General features: G+C 39.2%; 1 protein-coding gene and 1 long non-coding RNA gene across 2 annotated transcripts in view; one reads left to right on the forward strand and one right to left on the reverse strand.

Annotated features, from left to right (window-relative positions):
* The window catches only part of LOC132842949 (uncharacterized), a 24,624-nt gene that overhangs the window by 2,307 nt on the left and 7,317 nt on the right, over positions 1-15,000 (forward strand). The gene's annotated exons all lie outside the window — the stretch shown is intronic.
* LOC132859179 (uncharacterized) lies at positions 7,343-8,389 on the reverse strand. The gene is made up of 3 exons (XR_009649715.1): positions 8,283-8,389; positions 8,069-8,196; positions 7,343-7,753 (listed from the first exon to the last, which is right to left on the reverse strand). It is a non-coding gene; the product is annotated as an uncharacterized LOC132859179 (long non-coding RNA).

Below are 15,000 nucleotides of genomic sequence, written 5' to 3' on the forward strand. Positions count from 1 at the left end.
ACCCAATGGTTTTTCGGATCATCACGTGGTTTTATTAGACATAAATATAAGGAAAACATTGAAAGCGAACTATTATTGGGTTTTTAATGTCAAATTATTACAAGATGTTTATTTTCATGAGATTTTTAACACTTTCTGGGATGACTGGAAAATGAGGAAGGGCTCTTTTGCAAGTCTTAGCCAGTGGTGGGATGTGGGGAAAGTTAGCATAAAAATGCTGTGTCAGAACTATGCGTCTTTCTCTACTACCATCCTGAATGAAACGGTGCAGTCTCTACAAAGAGACATCGAACTTTCAGAAAAACGCATCATGGACGGCAATGACACCATACAGGGAGTTGGACTAACAAAAAAAAGACGAGAACTCAGCTCCTTGTTGCAGGAACAGGCTAAAGGGGCACTGATAAGAGCGAGATACTGCTCTATTAAAGACATGGACGCTCCCAGTACCTTCTTTTTTAATCTGGAGAAGAAAAGTGTTCAGCAAAAGACAATGTGCCATCTTTGCCGCACGGATGGATCCATCACGTCTGACCCGGCAGAAATGAGGAGACTGGCAAGAGACTTCTACAGCGAGTTGTACAGCGCTGAGGGCTGTGATATGGACTCTGCTGAGGACTTACTCAAAGACCTGCCACAAATACAGCAAACACAAAAAGAGGAACTAGACAGGACCATCACCCTGCAGGAGCTCACAGAGGCGATGTCCCAGCTATCTAAGGGGCGTTCCCCTGGTATAGATGGTTTACCCGTGGACTTTTATCAGCATTTCTGGGTTTTATTGGGACAAGACTTACATGAGGTTTTAACAGAATGTATGCAGAGAAAAACACTCCCTGTAAGTTGTCGGAGAGCAGTCCTATCACTGCTCCCAAAGAAAGGGGACTTGGGATTTTTAAAGAACTGGAGGCCAGTTTCTCTTTTGTGTGCCGATTACAAAATCTTCTCCAAGTGCTTAGCTAATAGGCTGAAACTTGTTTTAGATTCAGTTATAAAAAATGACCAAACTTACTGCATCCCTGAAAGGTCTATAATGGACAGCCTTTTTTTACTAAGGGATATAATTGATTTTAATCAGCTGAATAAGAGTAAACTGGGTATCCTGTCAATAGATCAGGAAAAAGCCTTTGATCGGGTCGACCATGCGTACCTTTTTAACGTATTGAAGCACTTTGGCTTTGGAGAAGGTTTTATATCATATGTAGGACTCCTGTACTCTGATGTGTCTGTGCTGGTTAAAGCAGGGGGTAGTTTAAGTGCCCCAGTATCAGTGACTAAAGGTATTAGGCAGGGTTGTCCGCTTTCCGGACAATTATACAGCCTAGTCATCGAACCTTTACTATGTAGACTCAGAGCCTCACTGAAAGGGACTTTAATACCAGAAGTGGATGGTTATTTTAAGGTGGTCTTAGCAGCCTATGCGGACGACATTTCTGTTTTTATCACAGAGAAAAGAGACCTCACACTTTTAAAAGAGACCATTGGGATATATGAAAAAGCCTCCTCTGCACGGGTTAACTGGTCAAAAAGTGAAGGTTTTATGTTAGGCAACTGGGAGCACAGTGAAGTTCCACAACTTCCAGGAGGGCTACAGTGGAGAAGGGATGGACTTAAAATACTGGGAGTTTATTTAGGAAATGAACAATTCCAGAAAAAAAAATGGGAGGGGCTGCTGGAAAAGGTGTCTGCCCGATTGTCCAAGTGGAAATGACTATTACCACAATTGTCTTACAGAGGAAGGGTTCTGATAGTAAACAACCTGGCTGCCTCAACTCTGTGGCACAAGACTATTGTTATGGAACCACCTGAAGAACTGGTTTCTGACATACAAAGAAGAATAGTGGATTTCTTTTGGAGTGGACAACACTGGCTGCGTACTGCAGTGCTTTACCTGCCGTTACAGGAAGGTGGGCAAGGGCTGATAGACGTGAGGAGCAGAATCCGTGCCTTCCGGATACAAGCTGCGCAGAGACTCCTATACCACAAAGATGTGGTGTGGGAAAAGACTGCAAATGCCATCCTGAGGAGCGTAGGTGGCCTCAAGCTAGATAAACACCTGTTCTTAATGAAGCTGGAGGAGTTGAGCTTATCCGAGCTGACGCCGTATTACAGATCCGTGCTGCTTACATGGAAAACGGTAACAAGAACAGAAAGAGTCATGGACATCAAGACTTCAAGACTGCTGTCCTCGGTGAGTATACGCAGGTGTTTACTGGACAACAACATCACAAAGCTGGGCCACCTACTAGAGGAAGGAGGCTGGATACCAGCAGAAGAGCTGAAAACAGTGACGGGGCTGAGATCTTCACGTCTAACAGCAAGACTGCAAGAGGAACTGTACAATTCACTGCCAAGCAGCTACAAGATGTACATTGCACAGAGACATCGGAATACTCGTGACAGGAGGAATGACGTGGAGTTTCCGGGTCTTCGTTTTCTGCCTGCGGTGAGAGTGGAGGAGGAGTATGAAGTCACAGACTCCATTTTGTCTTTCAAGACTCCACAGTCCTTTTTATGGACATGTCTAAGAAATCTATGTACCAAATAACAGTAAAAGTGCTGCACAAAAACTCCTTGAGGAGACAAAAAGTCTCGAGGTGGCCAGGGATGTTGAACCCGAACGTTCTTGTGCGAGACAGGTGGAGGTCCCTGTATAAACCCCCTGTAGAGAAGCGTACTGCTGACCTGCAGTGGAGGATTATTCACGGGGCGATAGCTACAGACAGACATGTGGCACACCTCAATCCAGCGGTGAAGGGGGAGTGTAGGTTCTGTGGGGTGAGGGAGGACCTGGAACACTTGTTTTTAAGATGCCCAAGATTAGAAGGTCTTTTTAAGCTACTCAAGAGCTGGTTTCAGAAATCAGATGAAGAATTCTCAGAGAAGATTTTTATAGGAGGAGTAAAATACCGCTTCTCTAAAAGGAGAAAACTGGTTCTATTGAACTATCTGCTCGGCACAGCTAAACTAGCCGTGTGGATAACACAAAAAAACAAGGGGTTGCAACGAGTTACGGTAGATCTAGAGCTTCTCTGTAAGCGGCTAGTAGCAGCTAGGCTAAAGATCGAATTTGCCTACTACAAGCTGACCAACAATGTAATGGGTTTTTATGCAACATGGTGTGTGAATGAGGTTTTATGTACGGTTCATGAGAACCAACTTGTTTTTAACCTCTGATTTTTCTTTAATCTTTTAGCGGTCGCTTATGGACATACTTGGTTTTAAACTAGTGGAATGTCTGCAGCTTTTTTATTTTTACCTTTTGCCTATTTATTTATTTATATATTTTTATTTCTAAATGATTTTTCAATGATATACTAGGGAAGACCTATGGTGAAAAATTATGAAGTACAAATGTATGTATCTGGCAAATAGCGAATAAAAGTATTGTTAAACCTCAAACCTCTCTCTCTCTCTCTCTCTCTGTCTCTCTCTCTCTCTCTCTCTCACTCTCTCTCACACACACTCTCGCTCTCTCTCTGTCTCTCTCTCTCTCACTCTCTCCATACAGAATATCTCTCTCTCTCTCTCATTCTCACACACACACACACACACACACACACACACACACACACACACACTCTCTCTCTCTCTCTTTCTCTCTCACTCTATACAGAATCTCTCTCTCTTTTACTCTCTCACACACACACTTTCTTTCTCGCTCACTCTCTCACACACACACTCTCTCTCTCTCACGCTCTCTCTCACACACACACACACACACTCACTCTCTCTATCTCTTTCTCTCTCACTCTATACAGAATCTCTCTCTCTTTTACTCTCTCTCTCTCACACACACACACACTTTCTTTCTCTCTCACTCACTTTCTCTCTCACTCTCTCTCTCTCTCTCTCTCTCTCTCTCTCTCTCTCTCACTCTATACAGAATCTCTCTCTCTCTCACTCTCTCTCTCTCTCACACACACACACACACACACACACACTTTCTTTCTCTCTCACTCTCACTCTCTCTCACACACACTCTCTCTCTCACTCTATACAGAATCTCTCTCTCTCTCTCTCACACACACACACACACACACACACACACACACTTTCTTTCTCTCTCACTCTCACTCTCTCTCTCTCACACACACACACACACACACACACACTCTCTCTCACTCTCACTCTATACAGTATCTCTCTCTCTCTCTCTCTGTCTGTCTGTGTCAATTCAATTCAATTCAATTTCAATTCAAGTTTATTTGTATAGCGCTTTTTACAATGGACATTGTCACAAAGCAGCTTTACAGAACATAAACATAAAACAAAAGATAAACATAAGGAGAAGTATAAAGAATTAATATAATAAGAATTCAAGATATATACAGTTCACAGTGTGTATGTATGTATGTATGTGTGTATGTGTATTTGTCCCCAATGAGCAAGTCTGAGGCTCAGGCAACAGTGGCAAGGAAAAACTCCCTTAGATTGGTAAAGGAAGAAACCTTGAGAGGAACCAGACTCAAGGGGAACCCATCCTCATATGGGTGACACTACACAGTAAATTTGAAATCCGGAAATCAACACCAATAGAGTTAATTTCAACACTTTAAAAGTGTATATATGGGAACCACCCGCAAAGTGTTAATTCAACACTTTCAAAAGTGTCGACTCCCACAACACCGACACAGTGTTACAACTAAACTCTAATAGAGTAAAATATTAACACCAATGCAGATAACAACAACACTATTACAGAGTTGAGTGCAGCTTTGTAGAAAACACTGGCAGAGTTAAAATTCTACACTGTTCTGGTGTTGAACTAACACTTAAGAAAAATGGAAATCACAATCTACTCAACTTTATACGAGTCAAATATTACACCATCCTGGTGTTGATAGAACACCTTTTTAGAAATACCAACAGTAAAGAAGTGAACTTTTTTCTTATTAGGGTTCTGCATTACTCATCTGAAAATAATAAATTGAATTAAAACACATCACTCCATATAACTCCTTCAAAAATTTATTCCAGCACACCAATCCATCACATTTATTACAAATAACAATCCAAAATGATGTAAAATAGACTGTCATTGCCATAGGACATTTGTAAATCAAATGGCTTGTAGTAAAACAATTCTTCAGGCTTTCTGAGTACAAGACCATGCTCTTGTGCAACAATACTGAAAGCATGAAGATGTTCAACAAACTCGGTTTCCATACATGAGGTCAGCAAATAAATTCCATCCTTGATAAAAATTTTAACAATTTTTCCAAAGGCAGGTGCATCTTCAACCAAGTCTAAACAAACAACAAGACCACAGCGATACTCAGTACCACGACATTTAACCCATGGTGTGACTGTTACCTCACTAGAGGGATCAAGGTGGAGCTGCTGTGAAATAAAATCACAGTGTTCATGGTCAGACAACAAATCATTTGAAACTGGGCCAGACTCAATACCTTTCATAGTACATGACTCCCAGTGATAGGCAATGGCTAGTTGGTGTTTTTTTGCAAGTGATTTAGTCAGGTTTTTGAAATTTTTTAGATTTTTCTTAAAAAACCTGTGTTTCGCTTCGTACCGCATCGTCCATACATGAACCAATGGACCAATTTGCCTGATGCATTCAGGGTAGTGAATCATAAGGTGATGTTTTGGAATCAGATTCCTAAAAGGATACAACTCCCTGAACAATCTGTGATGCTCTACTATCAGATGCTTCAAAAATATTGTCATTCCTTCAGAAATGCAAGGAGAAAATACAATATTAACAATTTGTAAGAGGAGCAACATCAAATGCCAGTGCTTATCTCCCTCTGGGACTACATCTCCAAATATGAGAGGGATGTTCCTAATGAGACACAATGTCTGACTTGCATTGAGTCCAATGCCATTTCCTGCTTGCTGAAGGTTGACCTTAGTTGGACGGTTATTTTTGTCCAAATAGCCATAGTTGAAGGCATACAATCTCTGAAGAATGGAATTGAAAGAAATAAGATTGCAACTCATGTATTCAAAAAGCAGTTTCACTTCATACTGTGCAACTCCTTCCAAGATATCATGCATAATATCCAGCACAAAATTCTCAGATACATTAAAGTAAGTCAAGGTATTGAGTATAGAATTTCTTTTAACACCGTAACAAGAGTTTTGGTTGGGGTTGTCAGCAAGATACTTATAATGCTCCTCATTTAGGTTTCGGTTACGCAACATTACTCGCGGATCATCCTCACTAAATACTTCCTGTGCTAAAACCTTGTCAGTGAGGCACAGTCTGCAATAATGTTTTGCAGAAAAAGACTCGACGTAACCAAGAATAGCATTTAGACCTAGGTTATCGCCGGTAATTTGCGCAATAGTCCCAAAAATGGGCTCCTCAGAAAATGACACCTTCATTCCCTTCTGCTCAAGTTCTTTCACATCATCAACTAATGGGTCAAGTATTTTGTCCATGCCATATTTTTTTGCATCTTCAGAATGGAACAAAGAAATTAGATGTATGTTCATTAAGGAAGAATTTATGTGTGGTGGCAAGTTTCGAAGCACAAAATATAAACAGCCAAGTTTATGAATCCCATGTTTAGATCCTAATGGGTTTGCTGTTTCGAAATCATCATAGTAAATTTGGATCTGAAGTGCATTACTATGGATGGAGTACAATGGATGGTTTTTGTAATACTGTCCATCACAAAAATCTCGATACATATCACTTTGCTGTTTCCCTTGAATGAGATTACACACTTCATCATTCCTAAAAATGAACTCAAGAGTCTTCAAAAGAGGGATATATATGAACATGTCATTAACTGGAATCTGTTCAAACATTCCAGAGATTTTATTTCTTCTTGAATCGTATCTGACACCTAAATGCATTTCAATGGGCTCGACAACCCCCCATTTCTCACTGAAAAATTTCCTCCATTTTGTATTGGTATTAAAGTCAGAGAACGGATTATGAAAACTATTAAAAACTTCGTCAACTGAACTTCTACTTGTGCTATCAACTGGCACGACATTTAAAATTCTCTCTCTTAAACTTGTATGAAAATCATTAACAAAATCCTCCATGCTTTCAACAACTGACATAATTAAACTGTTTGCAACTCCGTTACCCTGCAATTTGGCTATTATCGATGCACACATTTCCCTGGAACTATCGCTTGAAACAGAAGAACAATCTTGCAAACTTGCATCATTATCTGATCTTTGCTCTGTGTCAGACACAACAAGTGACACTGCTTCATCAGGATTTGGAGCTTGTTGATGTTGTAGTGATATATTTGCACTGCTTGATGCTACACCTCCAAAATGAAATCTAGTTAAATGTTTTCTAAACACTGCATAACTTTTAAATTGCAAGTTATAACCATCCTGAGCACAAACTAGCTCAAATTTCTTCCCAGGGTACAAACCATGTACAAGTTTAAGGTGCCGAATTAATTTGACTGTTGTAGCAAGCAGTGATTTACAGATGTAGCATCTAAACATCATTCAAAAATTTAGCTCTGAGCTCCTTTACCCTTGGGCTCTCACTTGTGGTGCCAACATCAATTCCGTAGACAGTAGTTTGGACAAAAGTGTATAGATTTTTGAGTGAAAGATCATAGCTGATGCTGAAGACAAAATGGACCTTGAAGAGTTCATCAATTGCTGCTAGTGAAGAGGATGCTTGACAGGGGATGATCTTTTTATCAACCACGATGAAGAACTGACTGATGGCTTCCTTGCTGCATCCTGAGGCAAGAATGTATGGTTGACGATTCTCTTCTGTCTCAAGGTGTTCCTGTATACTCCGGCATGTCTGAATGAAAAAAAAAAATACTATCAATACTAATGACAAATTAATAAGTACAGCTTAATCAGTTAAACATTTATTTTAATCTTTTTAGCTCAACTGAACATCGTAAAAAACAGGAGACAGTCCAGAAGAAAAGTATATGCACCAACCGGCTGTTAATTCAATTTAGGTTGAGAATTATCAACTTGCTACTGTATACAGTATTAACCCCCATTTTAGAGTTTCTCTCATATTGAATTATCAACTGTAGAAATGGATTGATTCGAGGTACAACACGCATAGCCCATGTTTTGTGTCACCAGTGCACCAGTTACCTACTTTGTGAAATACCACCAGATGATCAACAGCCTGACAAACACTGATCTTATGGATTTTCTTTCTTCCTGAAGCCTGGGGTGATAAGAGATGCAGAAGCAGAAGGAATGAAGATGTGTCACTGTCCCAATCTGAAAAACACAGAACATATGTAAATGTGTATAATAAGTTTAGTAGATTTAAGCTACTATTGCAAGTTATTGGTGTACAACTCTACCTGGGGAATCTTGTGCCTCGCTGCCTTGTCTGTTCTGTTTGGCAGATGACAGTAATCTTTTCAGCAGTGGAGTAGGAGTCAAGGATTCTGCTAGTCTGATAACCTTTGCTTTGAAAGCAGTTGGCCACCTTTCCAAAAGTCTGGAAGCAGTTTCTGACCCAAAGAGGAGAGTGAAGTCCTGAAGAATCTGAAGCAGAAGAAAACATGTAAAGGAATGACCATAAAACATTAATTATATTCACAAGCTTAATGTGTTCAGTTTCAACGAAGGAGACAATTTAACAGTTCTCTGAAACTAGCATTTCAATTAGCTTAAAGGAACACCCCACCGTTTTTAGAAATAGGTCTTATTAAACTTCTTTCCTACATTTAGATATGTGGGCAAATGCATTTGTCTCAGTGCATGCATTGTTTTAGTATGGCAGGGTCGCCACTCGCTTAGCATAATGAATGGAATCCTATGTTGCCAACTATGATGCTAAGCTAGCGGCGACCCTGCCAAACAAACAATGCATGCACTGAGACAAAAATGCATTTGCCCACATATCTAAATGTAGGAAAGAAGTTGAATAAGCCTTATTTCTAAAAATGGTGGAGTGTTCCTTTAAAAAAAAAAAAGAAAGTAAAAAAAAAATACATACCAATCCTTTAGTATCCAGAAATCTAGGAAAAACTGAGAAAACGGTGGTGGATCTCTCTGGATCATGGACAAGACGCTGTCTGTATTCAAACGTTGCCCTCATTTTCTGCATGATGACCTCACGTTCGCTTGTATGATTCATCAAAGAGATGGCCTCTAGACTTTGATCATCATCCAGCTGATCTTCATGGTAACACGGCTGTCTGTCAAGCAAAGGGCCTCCTTTTTCCTCTGTTTTTGGATCATCTTTATTTGCAGACGCTTTCGTCCCCCTTTGTACTGTCTTGAGGCGCCACGACAAGAATCCAGTGTTTTTTTGGCCATCATAAAAATGTTCCTGACAAATGACAAACTCTTAATTTAACCCTTGTTTGAAAATGACAACTTACTAGTAAGACACTTCAAAATGACAACAAAAATATTGAAATGTTCTGATCATTGATAATCACATATCCAGTCCTCCCTTGGGGATCTCTGAGTGAGGGAAACAAGGTGATAATTCCCAAACCATACTTCTGTTTGGTATGTCGATGTGGGACTCTCCTGAAGAATGGGAGCACTCAAATGTTACTTTATATTGATAAAAAAAAAGTGTAATAATATTTAACTAAACTACTCTAACTTTCAGAACAAATCAACAGATTATCAGCTAGAAAATTAGCAGAATAAAATTTGTAACACCCAACTAGATCAATATACTTCACAATCTATGTACTGTCATAATCACGAACAAATCAACAACCCAAGACAGAATTATATTTTGATAATTACCCTTCTGTTTCAATCATGTGTGCAACTAAGATGTTCACCATCACTTTTCTCGTGTCATCACTAATTGTCCCTGCATCTTCATACTCCTTAAGCACATTTGCTCCACCCGGTCTTGTCTGTAGAATTTGTTTTATCAACTATAAAAAGAGGAACATAAACAGATACTATTATAAAAGCAGAAAATTCAGGAATATTTAAATGACGCTGAACTATGTTCCTCGTCTGGAAAAGCTCATTACTATACATGGTTTAAAAAAAAATAAAAAAGCATCAAGGAAACTACAAACATGTAAAGCTTAAAGTTGTGATAAGTAAAAACCCCAGTGTCTGTGTAAGGCTACTAGGACTCACATCTCTGGCCTGTGTGCTTTGTGAAGCCTCATCGTCATCCTTTCTGAATCGTTTTGGACTAAACCAGTCACTGTCCTCACTGGCACTGCTTTTTGACGTCAGAGAGAGTGTATCTGTATCTAAGCTGACTGAAGATTGAGGTGTGGAAGGTCCTGCTAATGTTCAAACTAGGGTTAATAGACGTCATGTTAGCCAGTTTAACACTGCATTTAACAATCTAATTCTGATCATTTTTATTCCAGGACTTTGGCTGTAGAAATAAAGAGAATAGAACTGGTACTTGCAATATAACCTGTCATTTGTTTACATTTTAGGAATACATTTCTCCACACGTCATTAACTCATTACTTACAACATTTAAAATACTGAACATATTAATTACTATCAGCATTCATTCATTCATTCTGATACATCACTCATTAGCTTTTCTGTTATCACTCACCTATGTCAATCAATTCATTTATGACAAAAATCAATCCACTGGTGGTCACTACATCAGGAAACAGATCTTTATCCACCTCTGTGCCGGTTTCATCTGTAACTGTCACTGCAAGATCTTCTGGTATTGAGAACTTCTCTTTCACTACAAAGAAAAGATATTTGTCAATTTTAGGCAATGCTTTATTCACAACTTGACACACAGGGTTAGAAAAAATATATACACGTAATCATTAATAACCATCACTCACCCTCTGCTATAAACAAATCAAAGCAAGCCTCTGGGATTTTTATGAACTTCTTCTGATTCCGAAATTGTGCTTTGACAATCATTGTGATTTTTGCATCTGAACTCCTGGCTTGGAGAGGAAGAAACACCTCTTACTGGTTTGCTATAAAATACAATCTGATTCAATGTGAAACAATTTGTGAAAATATAAAATATCGCAAACATGCATATCATGAAATGCATAACACAATGGCACACAATATCGGAATGATTTTAATAGGCTACTTTAAAATGTTGTGAAAAGAGTACGTTCCTACATTTTTTGAGTGGCGTTAGGCCGAGTGTGTTCCGCATCCTTGGCTCTAGTCAGACACAGTTTTTCAGCCTGTTTCAGTATGTCAAATCGTAGGGCTAGGCGGTATGACGATACATATCTTTATCGCAGTATAAAATGTTAACCGTAACATTTTTTAATTCTGTGTCGCAGAATTAAATGCATAACTAGCATAACTAGCCTGTAGCCCTTTCGTTGTGTTTAAGTGCAGCTTTTTTGCCCCAATGCAGGCGACAACATGGTTGGCTTTCATCAGCACAAGTGTGGTTTGTCCTTACCCTTAAAGTGTAATTTCCTTCCAGAACACAGTAATTATCAGGACTACGGATTTGCTTGGAACTGAAAGAGAAACCCCAAGGGACATTTATTTCAGAAAATATTAATCTAGAAACAATGTTTTACAATACAAATAAATATTTTTGGCACAAAAAAAGACAAGCAGAGAGACATTCTTCACAATGTAAGAAAAATAACTTCCCACTAAGTTACTAGTTTGGAAAGACGCGTTCGTCGCGTGGGCACCATCTAGTGTACTCTTGTTTTCAAGCGCGAAAATCACTCGTGCATTTGTACACTCAGTCAAAAAAAAAAGTAACGTACACATTAACGTTGACTGTGTTTTAAAATATCTGTTTGTCAACTTTTTTTTAACTGTCGACTGATCGTTTCAGCCGTAGGGAGACGAATAAAGAGCAGTGCCTTAATATAATTTCTACCTTTATTCCACAACGAGTGTTCCACACAAACTGTTAAAGCAAATACTAACAAATATGACTGTAGCCTAACTTACCATTCAGAAACAACGACTCTCATAGAAGCACGGTCAACGAGCAGCAGGAATCCTAGTAGAATATTCGATTTAAAATCATAATTTGTTTTGTTAGTCCAATGACAATCTTGATAGTGATAGAACACTGCAGAAATTCGTGACTAGGCCGAGGAAGTGCTTCGCGCACGTGTGACGCTTTATCAAGTGCACATGTGCTCGGAAAGAACATTCCCGAACGTGCTTACAGTGATTAAATAAAAAAAATTATAAGTTTTATAAAACGTGCTCCGGCATAACGAAAGACGACTCTAAGCATAATCAAGGCTTTACATCGTTTTAAAGTGCCATATATTACATGGGTTAATTAACAAAAATCACACGTCAGAGCTAGCTGGCTGTATGATCTTAGTTAATCCTTATCATAATGGTTTTAAATCGAACAACAGATAAGACTAAGATTAGAAATGATAAATATTGGAATCAATTTACATTATATTTTTCATTTGTCTATACTATCAAGTGAAAATATCAGATACCAATTACCACCACTCTTCCAGAGAAGTAAAATGGCGTCCGTCCGCAAGAGGTCTGGTTCAATACGACGTTTTGCACGTAAACTGGGGTGTGGCTTCGTTAACACTAAAATAGAGTTAAGGTTTGTAACAACGCAAAATGACACCAACACTTATTTAAAGCTGACACTTCTGGTGTTAAAACCAATCTGTTAAGTGTTGATTCAACACTTTATTGTAACACTGTCTTGTAACACTGGAGAATCAACACCGGGAAATTTACTGTGTAGATGGTGTGGTTACAAATATACAAGTATCGCAGAGTCCAACTGGAGCCGGTAGATCCGTAGATGTCTCAGGGTTCTCACAGAGTCAGCCTTGTCTCAGTGGAGGTCCAAAAATTTCAACGCACGGAAGACGATCTTAGCATGGGTGTCTCAGCATGTGTGATAGTGCACAATATTTATGGGATGTATTATGTGTTTGCCTGACTAAAGAGATGAGTTTTCAATCTACATTTAAACTGTGAAAGTGTGTCTGAGCCCCGAACACTATCAGGAAGACTATTCCAAAGTTTGGGAGCTAAATAAGAAAACGCTCTACCACCTTTAGTAGACTTAGATATTCTGGGGACTACCAGGAGTCCTGAGTTTTGTGATCTCAGAGAGCGTGAAGGATTGTAACGTGTTAGAAGACTAGTTAGATACATGGGAGCTAAACCATTAAGAGCCTTGTACGTAAGTAGCAGCAGTTTGTAATCAATTCTAAACTTAACAGGTAGCCAGTGTAGAGATGATAAAATTGGGGTTATATGGTCATACTTTCTTGTCCTAATGAGAACTCTGGCCGCTGCATTTTGGACTAACTGTAGCCTATTTATTAAAGATGCAGGACAACCACCTAGTAATGCATTACAATAGTCCAGTCTAGAGGTCATGAAAGCATGAACTAGCTTCTCAGCATCAGGTACAGACAGGATGTTTCTCAGCTTGGCAATATTTCTGAGGTGGAAGAAGGCTGTTTTTGTGGTTTGGGCGACGTGATTTTCAAAAGACAAGTTACTGTCTAATATAACACCCAGGTCTTTCACTGTCGAGCTACTAGTAACAGTACATCCCTCTAATTGGAAATTAAGTTGTGAGAGTTTCTGTGTACTAGTTTTTGGGCCTATAAGTAGTGTTTCTGTCTTATCAGAGTTTAACAACAGAAAGTTACAGCTCATCCAGTCTTTTATCTCTCTAAGGCATTGAGTTAATTTCGACAATTTAATTATTTCATCTGGTTTTGATGAGATGTATAACTGTGTGTCGTCAGCATAGCAATGGAAGCTAATCCCATGTCTTCTAATAATGTTCCCTAATGGAAGCATGTATATCGAGAAGAGCAGAGGTCCTAGAACTGATCCTTGAGGGACCCCATAATTAACTGGTAATAAACTGGAGGATTCACCATTTAATTCTACAAAATGGTATCGATCAGACAGGTAGGATCTAAACCAACTTAAAGCCTGTCCATGAATACCTGTGTAATTTTGTAAGCGATCTAGGAGAATGTTGTGATCTATAGTGTCGAATGCAGCACTAAGGTCAAGTAGAACTAATAGTGACATACAGTCTTTGTCCGAAGCTAAGAACAAGTCATTTGTAACTTTAACAAGTGCAGTTTCTGTGCTATGATGGGGCCTGAAACCTGACTGAAACTCTTCAAAGATATTGTTCTCCTGTAAGAAGGAGCTCAGTTGAACAGACACAACCTTTTCTAGTATTTTAGACATAAACGGAAGGTGTGAAAACGGTCTGTAATTTGAAAGTCCATTAGGATCTAAATTAAGTTTCTTAATGAGTGGCCTAATAACTGCCAACTTGAAGCATTTAGGGACGTGACCTAAAGATAACGAGGAGTTAATAATATTAAGAAGAGGCTCACCGGCTTTATGTAACACTTCTTTCAGTAGTTTAGTTGGAATGGGGTCTAGTGAACAAGTTGTTGATTTAGCTGTAGTAATAAGTTTAACTAACTCTTCCTGACCTGTACTTGTAAAGCAATGTAGTTGTGTGTTTAGAACCTTAGGTGAGACCGGGATGCTAGTTGCTCTTATGTGTTGAGCGTCACCTATTTTATTCCTGATACTTTCGATTTTATCAGTGAAGAATCTCATAAAATCGTCACTACTGAACTGTGATGGAATTGTGTGTTCAGATTTTTGGTTTTTTGTTAGTCTAGCTACTGTGCTAAATAAAAACCTGGGATTGTTCTGGTTATTTTCTATGAGTTTGCTCAGGTGCTCAGCCTTGGCTGCTTTTAGAGCCTGTCTATAGCTGGACATACTTTCCTTATATGCAATTCTAAAAACCTCTAATTTAGTTTTTCTCCACTTTCGCTCGAGGTTACGGGTCTCTCTCTTGAGGGTGTGAGTATGACTATTATACCATGGTGCAAGCGTTTTATCTCTAACCTTCTGTAATCTGATTGGGGCAACAGTGTCTAGTGTGCTAGTGAATATAGCGCCTATGCTGTTAGTAATTTCATCTAGATCGTCTGTGTTTATCACACACGTCTGTGTGTGCATGTGTGTGTGCGTGAGTGTGTGTGTGTGCATGAGTGTGTGTATGTGCGAGTGTGTGTGTGTGTGTGTGTGTGTGTGTGTGTGTGTGTGCGTGAGTTTGTGTGCGTG

The sequence above is a fragment of the Tachysurus vachellii genome, chromosome 1 (assembly GCF_030014155.1).
Source record: "Tachysurus vachellii isolate PV-2020 chromosome 1, HZAU_Pvac_v1, whole genome shotgun sequence".
Classification (NCBI taxonomy): Eukaryota; Metazoa; Chordata; class Actinopteri; order Siluriformes; family Bagridae; genus Tachysurus; species Tachysurus vachellii.